Genomic DNA, 10,993 nt, shown 5'->3' with positions numbered 1-10,993 from the left:
TCATTTGTGTAGTCCAGCAAAACAACCAAACCGCAGTTTTCGTACAGCGCAACTCTAATAGAAACGCAGCAGGGCGGAGGTGGGAGAAGGGTGGACGAGAACGATTAGAACTGCGTCATACGCAGGAAGGTTTGGACATGAGAATCAACTCGGCGAAGTATATAAGCTTGACGTAGTAGTATTGAGATACTTGACAGGCAGGCATAGCGAAGGAGTGACGAGCGAACGAATACTGAACACAATGAAGCCTGTGGTGAATATGGCTGGTACCCAAGATAGCGAAAGGGAAATAATAAATTTCAAAACAAAAAGAAAGAATTGCAGGTACATCATTTCGTTGAATCACTTACACATGGAATAACTTCAAGAAAACATCTACGCACTCAAGCTGAACTCACCATAATCTTACACGTCATATACAGCAGATATTATTTGTGTCAGAGGAATCCTTCCAAAGTATATTCCCGGGAAATTTAGCGGTGAGAATTAAAAGTTTGCATGCAGCAGATTGCTTCAGTAAGACTTTTATAGCAGTGAAATAACTTCATTTCAGTGACCAGTATTAAAAGGCTGCGTGCAGCAGACTATTTCAATAACATTTTTACAGCAGTCAAATAACATCATAGGATATAACAGTCCGTTGCTCATATAAATAGCAAAGGATTGTCACTGAAATGTGCGTAAACAAGTTAATGAATAACGTCGCGTTGTGTGTGGTATCGCACGCCAGGCTTGGAACGGAGAGAAACAGTAAAGTCAGCTGTTACCGTAGGAACTTACTTTATGCTTGGGTCCTATGGTGGAACAACAATAAATTAACTTTATACACGGCGTAGTCTGCCAAAATAACGTAGGAATGGCATGTAGTACATGGCTGCAACTGTCAGGATAAGTTAGCGTACACATACTTCACCAGCCTGCTAGAGTAAAAGAGCACTAACACGAAATCAGTGGAAATTATCGAAAGAAGAAACGTGATCCGCAGAACTGGCGCAAAGGAGTTGAGAATAAGCGAAACACTGGTGAAGAGTACAATAATTATACGGTTGTAGTGAAAAGGGCGAGACAGTGTCTGTGCGAGAAAATGCATCGATATTATATTTGCAGGTACACGGGAGAAGTTGTATCATGATTTCTGAAATCTAAGTGACAACGACCTTCAAAATTCTCAGATATTTGAATGTGTGAATATGAATCTCGTCAACCGGAGTTATACTAATGATCCAGAGAGGAGAAGGCGGCAGAGAACCAACACCTGTGAAGTTACTCTAGGTGAAGTAGACTTTCGGATTGGTAAGAAAGCCTTTCTAGCAATCTTCGGTATATACAACAGATGAAAATCAAGTGTCAATCAACAAAAGAAAGCATCTAGAAATACTGTGGTAAGTCCCTGTGTGTCATTACGCACAGAACAGTACATTCACAATGCTAGATTTATATGTAGAACGATATTAAAAGCTAAATATCTTATTTAAGGTGAATAAGCGGGGGAAACATTACAATTGTCAAAAGAAAAGCAGCGAGGAGGACCAGGAATTTGCGTGATCTCATAGAAATAATTTTCCTACGCAGTCAAGTCACTACTCCATAAAAAAGAATCCAAACACGACGTATTAGTGTACAGATCCAAACATTAGCAAGATGAACAGTCTTTATCAAGATAAGTACAAAGACAGCAACAAGTAACCTCTTTGCTTGGCATGAATCGTAAAATATTTTATCAGTTTTTCGATACTAACTGTGCAAAACGACGTAGTGACACTTGTCAGGTTTGTGATAATCTAAATATGCAAATTTCATCTGAGGAAAACGGTCAGAAAAAGAAAGGACTAAAGGAAAAACTGAACTTTTAAACAGGCTGATAGTGCTTACGAAAATCTGAAAACGGAATCAGAATATTCAAAAACTTATAATTCCGTTATGGTCATTGCTTTTCACGTGCTACAATGTCTACCTACGCCCCACTTGTCTGTATGAATAGCATTCTACCAACGCCAGCTGTGAATATTTAACTTATGCGTACATAAAGTATCTAATAACGGTGCAACAATGTTTGTCGTCGGAGGAAGTACGTAGTGGCGGGGCAGATGACATTATTTCATGTCTTAGGCAGTATATTAAGTCTCGGTTCCTGCCGATGTACGTCGCTTTATTGTGTATCCAGATTCTTCCTTTGGCCAAAATGAAAACTTCTTTACCTTCAGCATTTGGTAGCGAGATTCTATGTTTTGGAACATAGTGCCTGGTAATATATATTTACATTTTGACCGTGAGTTTGGGTTAACTGAGAAAAGAAAAAGACAGGCGTCTTTCATTCATGTTCCAGATAGGTAGCTGGAACTCGTTAAAAAATAACAGGAATGAAATTCTTCAACTTTGTAAAAATGGCAGGTGACATGTTTATTACTGTAAAACCTCTTCCCGATAAGATACAGAGACGAACAATATCTGAATATGGGCAGAAGGCTTTATCAAGTAGGCTCAAATGATTGAAAATTATGAATGGCCATCTTTTTAAGGTTTTCTTTAAATATATTTACGATAGTATTGAGAATTTTGATACTGCAGATATTAGAAAAAAACATGTATCATGCAGACCTTCCGTTACTAACGTGACATTTCCTATCAAATATGATGACCCAAGTCTTACGAAACCTGACGAGATAAAAGATTTACAACAATTACTAAATTACATTCCATCTGTTAACCATGAGTATATAAGAATTTAAACCTGACACATTCTCTGGGAATATTAATGACGATGCATTATTGATAACACTGACTGTTATTAATAATTTTTGTATGGTTTTTTCCAGAATGAATTCACTTAAAGTACATTAACCGTGGTATAAAATGTTTAAGCTATAAAACATATTTTCTAGAGTTAATAGTCATTTGTCGTTGTCGATGTTTGATAGAGTACAAAACAAGTCTTCACATAACATCGTTCTTCTTTATAAATTATTATTTTTCATGTTTCGTTGCAAAACGAAAGATGAAAAATCAGATACATTAACTGCTCCATTCTGTACGGAATTCTGTTTAAAAAATAAGAATATAGTAATCTGATGTATTTCTTCCAACCTCATTTACAAAAACCCCTTGTAAATAACTGTTCTTTCGCCCATGGCTTCAATTGTATTTGCATTTCATTTCGTATCTCATTTATCTTACTAGCTGCGTTTCACTGAAAATATCTGCACAACAGTGCAAAACCCGATATTACGCTCTGTGTGCCTTGTATGGAAACAGGGTTGGTCAGTGGAGCACTTTGCTGCTGACAACAGTAACCCCACGTCAGTAATGAGCAGAGGAATGCCCTCATGCTTGTATTCTGTTCTATTTGTTTATACGCTAAGAGTGATACACAGCAGCTTGGGGGAGTTTGTTGACGAAGAGTTACCCGATATGTACCTCGTGTACGAATATACCTGATACGACTGCAGGACGGCACAATAACACTTTGCTGAGTTGTTACCGCAGCAGCACAAACAACATAACATTAGTTTTGCATGTGTACTTTGGCGCTTAGGAGGTAACGGATCCGTCCGGGTCATGGTGATCGCATATCACAGGCTTTTTTCAGTGATGTGAAACTATTTTCACAAAAACAAGGGTAACTGCGGTAACATACCGAACAAGTCGTAAATACATAATTGTTTTGTAATGATCCGCTAGAGGCCACGGGCCCCTTACATCAAAAAATGGGAAAATATCCACAAAGAAACTCCTAAATTTGATCGGCAGAGTTCGGATTCTGTCTGGAGATTGAAACACAGCGTAAAAAAATTTAATTAATGTGTGTTACCAGCTACTGAATATAAACATTTTTAAGGTTCTTGTGTCAACTATTATATTAATATGAGGGGCGTGAGAACGTATGCACAAAAAGTTTCTCTGGCCCAATTAGACAGTGCTCACGTCTAACGCGTTTGCTAAAGTCCAGGAGATTATAATTTCGAGAGACTTGGCCCACCTGTTCTCTGTTAAGTCCACACAAAGCCGCTTAGGACGCTTCAGGCGTTTTGCAGCTCCTGGGCAACTCCTTAACGGTACACAAGTTCTCAGAACCGTTTTGCTGAACGTTTGCGCTTCTTGTATAGGAATTCTACTCGCTATCATGTTCATACGTCATAACAAACAATAAATGTTTATCAGTCACAAGTTTATCATTCGCAAACAGTGTGCGACAAAAGTACTCACACTGTCAACGTTGTATGAGAGAATATGACCTGTAACAAAATAACTGCATGTGAGACGAAGGTGCTACGTTGTACTGAAACCAAAAGGCAATACCTTGGCAGTGGACAAACATGCTATCCCTACGTCAGTAGGGATACTCTCGGATAAGTCGTAATGAGCTTAAGGACAAACGTAAAACCCTGCAAGAAATTTAGTTCGTTTCTCGCGTCATACACCCTTACAATTAGTCGGTCACAATAGTATAGTATAGATGTGTAATACGTGCAGAATAAGTATCAAGAGTTCGTTTTTATAAACACGGACGAAAATAAATAAGTACATTAATGTAGCGGACAACATTAACTATCGACTTTGGGGAATCCAGGTTTTATTAACTAATGTTCAGTCCCTCAGCACCTGGAATCATCTCATACATACAAGAGGTGGAGAAAAATATGGAAACACCTAAAGGCCCACACAATACCATGCCAACTAATGTGTATGAAAACCGTTGGCATTCAAAACAACCTCCAGTAATCTCGGAAAGGGTAAATACAGGTCCTGTACGATTTCCAGAGAATCTTATACTATTGTGGCAAATTCTGGCAACGATGATGGAGGTGGACAGCAGTCAGTTACCCTTGCTCCAAATCAGACTACAGACGCACAGTAATTATGAGACCACCTGTGGTGGCCAGGGGAAATGCTACTCTACATCCTCATGCTCACAGAACCAGTCCTTACTGTGCGACTTGCGTGAACAGCGGCCCTGTCGCGTTGGAACACAGCCTCACTATTGGGGAACAAATTTTGTACCGTGGTATTGATCTCATCAGCCTAAACGGTCGAGTGATCCTTGGCAGTAATGTGGCCTTGCTAAATAGTCATGAGACCCATGGAATCCCAAGATACGGCTGCACAAATCTTCACCGGCCTGTTTCATTCTTCTGACGCAACTCGGTCAAAAGTTGGAAACAGTGTCAAAAAGATTCCTAATGACATACATCCATTCCTCCCTTCTGCAGGTTTTATGGCTTCGGTACCACATTTCCCATTAGGGGGTATTTGCTTCACTGATGAGCAGTTTTCGAATGCCAGCTCTCCCTGAAATCCCCTACGTCTTGAGTTCCTTCCATGTTGTTTTGTTGCTGACCTGGTTCACGAGGGTGACATTCAGTTACTCAGAGAATTTTCCAGCTGTGTCATCTCATTTTTCGTCACACTCATCTCCAATGACAGTCACTCACGATCACTCAACGCACTCTTCCGTCCTAGTTGAGACTTATTGGGGATGTTTCCAGTTTTCACTGAACGGGGGATAAATCTTCGATACGGAATCTGTTTAAATATCAAGCACTTCTACTACCTTGGTTACGGAAGCACCCACCATACTAGCACAAACGGTTTTCTCACGTTCGAATATTCCGACATAATGCAATACAGACAACACTATTCAACACGACTGTCACTTGCAACGTGCCGGCCATGGTGGACGAGCGGTTCTAGGCGCTACAGTGTGGAACCGCACGACCGCTACGGTCGCCGGTTCGAGTCCTGCCTCGGGCATGGGTGTGTGTGATGTCCTTAGGTTAGTTAGAGTTAAGTAGTTCTAAGTTCTAGGGGACTGATGACCTGAGAAGTTAAGTCCCATAGTGCTCAGAGCCATTTGAGCCATTTTTTTGCAACGTGTTGAGGGCGTGACACAGGTGCCGCACGAGGTCAAATACAACAGCACATCCTCTGAAGTTAAACAAACAGTTTCTCAGATCATTTTCTGGTTGCAGGGCACCACCACCACAAGAAATTGTCATCATAAGGGGGAATAAAAAGTGAAAACTCACGTAAACGTCAGCAAATATGTATATTAATGCGAACAAGCCTTCTGATGATGAGCCTGTCGGTTTGACATCGGTAACGGTGCTATTTATGCAAGTAAGTAGCATTATAAAAAGTGACTGATTGTTGTTATCTTCTCTTCCGTACATAGCCAAAGGCTCAAAATGTGAGTTTTCCACGAAACAGCTTTGAGCTGCAGTGCCTTGAAACCCGTCTACAAAATGTATTTGATAGGAACATGATGTGAGTTCCTCTCGGTATTTGACAAAGAGCGTACTACAATCTAGGACAGCCTAAGAATACATAAGTTACTTAGGATCATGTTAAGAAATTGGTTGGCTCAAATGGCTCTGAGCACTATGGGACTTAACATCTTAGGTCATCAGTCCCCTAGAACTTAGAACTACTTAAACCTAACTAACCTAAGGACATCACACACATCCATGCTCGAGGCAGGATTCGAACCTGCGGCCGTAGCAGTCCCGCGGTTCCAAACTGCAGCGCTTAGAACCGCACGGCCACCGCGGCCGGCCTAAGAAATTGGTGACTGCCATTAGCTTTACATACCACAGAGGCATTATGACTGTTGTGTTTCATATCCTTACGTAGTGTATTTCTAAGACGCTTGAATGACATGACTAACTTCAGCTTTGTTTTATTGATAGGGTAGTCAAAGCTTAAAACGTTACTTTGTTTTGGAGAGTATAACACATTGCATTACTTTAAATGATGGTCTAGTTACCAGTCTTCACTCTGTGCTGAAATATTTTTCGAATTCTAACGTTATAACTACATTTTTGATTAGAAAAGACTTCTTCCCCATAATAAACACATCAAAAAAGTTTTGCATCACCTCGGTTCCGAGAGTTCCGGAACCTGTACAGAAAAGTGGAACAGAGATCAACACAAACATCATTTTCGCAGCTTTTTGCTAATGGAAACCACACATTGCATGTTGTACCACCATACAGTGAGACCTTCAAAGGTGGTGGTCCAGTTTGCTGTACACACCGCTACCTCTAATACCCAGTAGCGCGTCCTCTTGCATTTATGCGTGCCTGTATTTGTCCCGGCATACTATCAACAATTTCATCAAGGAACTGTTGGTACAGATAGTCCAACTCCTCAACGGCGATTCAGCATAGATCCCTCAGATTGATTGGTGGGTCACGTCATCCATAAATAGCCCTTTTCTATTTATTCCAGACATATTCGGTAGGGTTCATGTCTGGAGAACATGCTGGACACTCTAGTCGAGCAATGTCGTTATCCTGAAGGAAGTCATTCACAAGATATGCACGATGGAGGTGCGAATTGTCATCCATGAAGGCGAATACCTCACCAATATGCTGATGATATAGTTGCACTATCGGTCGGAGGATGGCATTCACGTATCGTACAGCCGTTACGGCGCCTTCCATGACCACCAGCAGCGTACGTCGGCCCCACATAATACCACCCCAAGACAGCAGGGAACCTACACCTTGCTGCATTCGCTGGACAGTTTGTCTAAGGCGTTCAGCCTGAGCGGGCTGCCTCCAAACACGTCTCCGACGATTGTCTGGTTGAAGGCATATGCGACACTCATCGGTGAAGAGAACGTGATGCCAGTACTGAGCGGTCCGTTTGGCATGTTGTTGGCCCCATCTGTACCGCGCTGCATGCTGTCGTGGTTGCAAAGATGGACTTCGCCATGGACATCGAGAGTGAAGATGCGCATCATGCAGCCTATTGCGCACAGTTTGAGTCGTAACACGACTATGCATGGTTGAACCACAGACAACACGAGACATGTACCTCTTTTCTGGTGGAGTGACTGGAACTGATCGTCTTTCGGACCCCCTCTGTCTAATAGGCGCTGCTCATGCATCTTTGGGCGGGTTTAGCGACTTCTGTGAACAGTTAAAGGGACTGTGTCTGTGATAAAATATCTACATTCAACGTCTATTTTCAGGAGGTCTGGGAGCCGGAGTGATGCCAAACCTTTTTTGATGTTTGTATTATAATTCTGCAGAATGTATAGTGCCAATACTACTGTACACTATGTTGTTAACGTACAACACAACCAGTTAGGGCCATACTTCTTACTGAAGAGCATATGAATTTTTTTGGTGAAACTCCATTCTGCATTGCCACCTCTACTCTGCACATCATGTACTGTCGCAAACCCAGCTGGATATTCTGTACGGACGTATTTTCTTGAATAATCCTTGGCGTTGTACTGGATCTAAGATCTTCTTCAACGCGTTTACCTTTAGCCTTGACTTTCAGGGTTCCCCGTCTGAAGAGCTATAGATGTGTTCATGCGCTGACGACGTGGCGTATTTGAACTCTTTAACGTATTTTTCGCTGTTGCTTAGCTGTCTGCAATTAACTGTGGCCACCGAGAGAGGGCGCAGCGAACCGAGCGCTACGGTACCGCAGCCACTGACACACGCAGCAGGGAGAGCTCTGTAGTCGGCAGCTGGTGCCGAGGTGAACAGCGAGGTGACAAAGCTGTACCAATTGCTGCTCGACTACCATACATCACCGTGCGTGAACTGGCAAGACATCAGCGAGCAATATGCAACTGGTATTCGAATACGTTCTACGACAGACGCACGTGAATTTAGAGAATAGGTAGATTTTATAAACAATGAAGCGAGGTTTTTTCCATATGATTGTGCTCACGAACATAACTGCACTGTATTAGAGTTCTATGCAATATGACTGTCAAGGAAGTAGGACTATTGCACTACTGCAGCTGACAATTGGTAATTTGATAGACTATGTTCAGTTTCGAGAAATGACTGGTCAGCGGGGTGTTTTGGAACATGAAGTTCATGAATGACTACAGATGGTCACCAAGTAGTTGAACATGGTTTCCAGTCAACGATCGGTTCAGCTGGACCAGAGGACCCAATCCGTTTCATGTAAACACAGCCCAGAGCATTATGGAACCACCAGCTTGCACAGTGCATTGTTGACAACTTGGGTCCGTGGCTTCGTGGGTTCTCCGCCACACTCCATCCCTAACATCAGCTTCTACCAAATGAAATCTGGAGTCACGTGACGAGTCCACGGATTTCCAGTCACCTAGGGTCCATCGATGTCTTCACGAGCCGAAGAGAGGCGCTACAGGCAGATTCATTCTGTTATCAAAGGCACTCTCGTCGGTCGTCTGCTTCCATGGCCCATTAACGCCAAATTTTGCCGCACTGTTCTAACGGATCCGTTCGTCGTACATCCCTCATTAATAACTGTGGTTATTTCACGCAGTGTTGGTCTATTAGCGCTGACTGCTCCACCCAAAAGCTGCTGCTGTCGGTCGTTAAATGAAGGACGTCGACCACTGCGTAGTTTGTGGTGAGAGGCAATGCCTGAAATTTGGTTTTCTCGGCAGACTGTTGACACTGTGGATCCCAGAATACTGAATTCCTAAATGATTTCCGGAATGGAATGCGGTATGCGTCTGGTGCTACCTACAACTCTGCGTTCAAAAGCTGTTTATTCACAACGTGGGTCCATAATCACGTCGTAAACTTTTTCCCATATATCACCCGAGTACAAATGACTGCTCGGACAATGCACTGCCCTTTTATACCTTGTGTCTGCGATGCTACCGCCATCTGTATATGTGGATACAGCTACCCCATTACTTTTGTCACGTCAGTTTATAGCTGTAGAATATTGTTTTTCGAAAGATATGTGACCTTTCATTGCGTATTTTTTTACAAAAACGCAAGCTATGAACAAGTAAACCTTACAGTATTGTATACTCAGAGATAAAATGTATAAGAATGTGCCGGCCAAAACTGCTATACAAGTTAGTACTGGCACAGACTATATTATCTGGACCAAATCACTGATCAGCCGATGAATGTGATGAACAGTCAACACTGTGGGAGGGCAGAGGAGTGAAAGGCGTCGATAGAATATGGGTAGTGAACTGTCTACAACAAGCATACTATCTTATGGTGAGAAGAATATTAAGTGACTAATGCAAGAACGAATAGATGAACGTTATTTGATGAGTACTGTGATAGATGTTTACTGATAGAATTTCCTATACTAATATGTTTGATGGTTAAGAATTAAATCAGGATACTGTGACAGATATTTAGTGATAGTCAGAATTTCCTACAATGTTAGCTTTTGTCTTTAGTTCGTCTATAGAAAACATCAAATTTAATTTAATAAGGATTACATTCATTCACATTATGTTCATCAAGTGTGGAATCCTTCTTTTTCAGTCTCCAATACCTTGATGTAAGAGTGTCTCTGACACTTTTCTTCTTGGCTCCGTTTTTTTGTGAATCAGAGCCAACTAATAATTGCTGTCTGAGGCATTATTATTCAACATTACTGCTTTTCTTGCCCCATTCAGCACACATGATGTGAACAGTTTGTATGCTGGCCACCGACAGTACTGTGCCAGAAAGAATACTTGCGGTTCAATGGACGTTGTTTTAGCATAAAAGCTTTCAAACAGCATATAGTATTGCGAAATAACCGATCCTGGAGCACTTTTGATATCAAATTGACAGGATAATTAATTAAAATGGTCAATTGAACCACTCCTCCCACTTCCCTTATTCTATTGTGCTAATTGATTTATAAGCACCTGGGGATAATCTCATGTTCTAGGAAACATTCCACCCCACCCCAACCAAACTCAATCCACCACACCCTACCTCATCTTAATACCCTCCCTCAATCCACTGGAAATCCTCAAACCCCCTCCCCATCGCTGATATGAGATCACTCTTTATATCAAGTTAATTAACTAAACTCATCAATTAACGCTTCTCTTCTGGTAAATTCCCAACCCATCAGAGGGTCCCTTCTGTAGCCTGGTTTGGTGGGAAACTCCAAAAACGGCGGGAAATTCAAACATTATTAATAAATTCGAATTTTGGCGGAAAATTCAACCGCTAATTACATTGTATTCCAAGGAACATAGTAATAATAATGTATTTCTTATTTATAAAAATGC

The sequence above is a fragment of the Schistocerca cancellata genome, chromosome 2, assembly GCF_023864275.1.
Source record: "Schistocerca cancellata isolate TAMUIC-IGC-003103 chromosome 2, iqSchCanc2.1, whole genome shotgun sequence".
Taxonomy (NCBI): Eukaryota; Metazoa; Arthropoda; class Insecta; order Orthoptera; family Acrididae; genus Schistocerca; species Schistocerca cancellata.
This window is presented reverse-complemented; position numbering follows the sequence as displayed.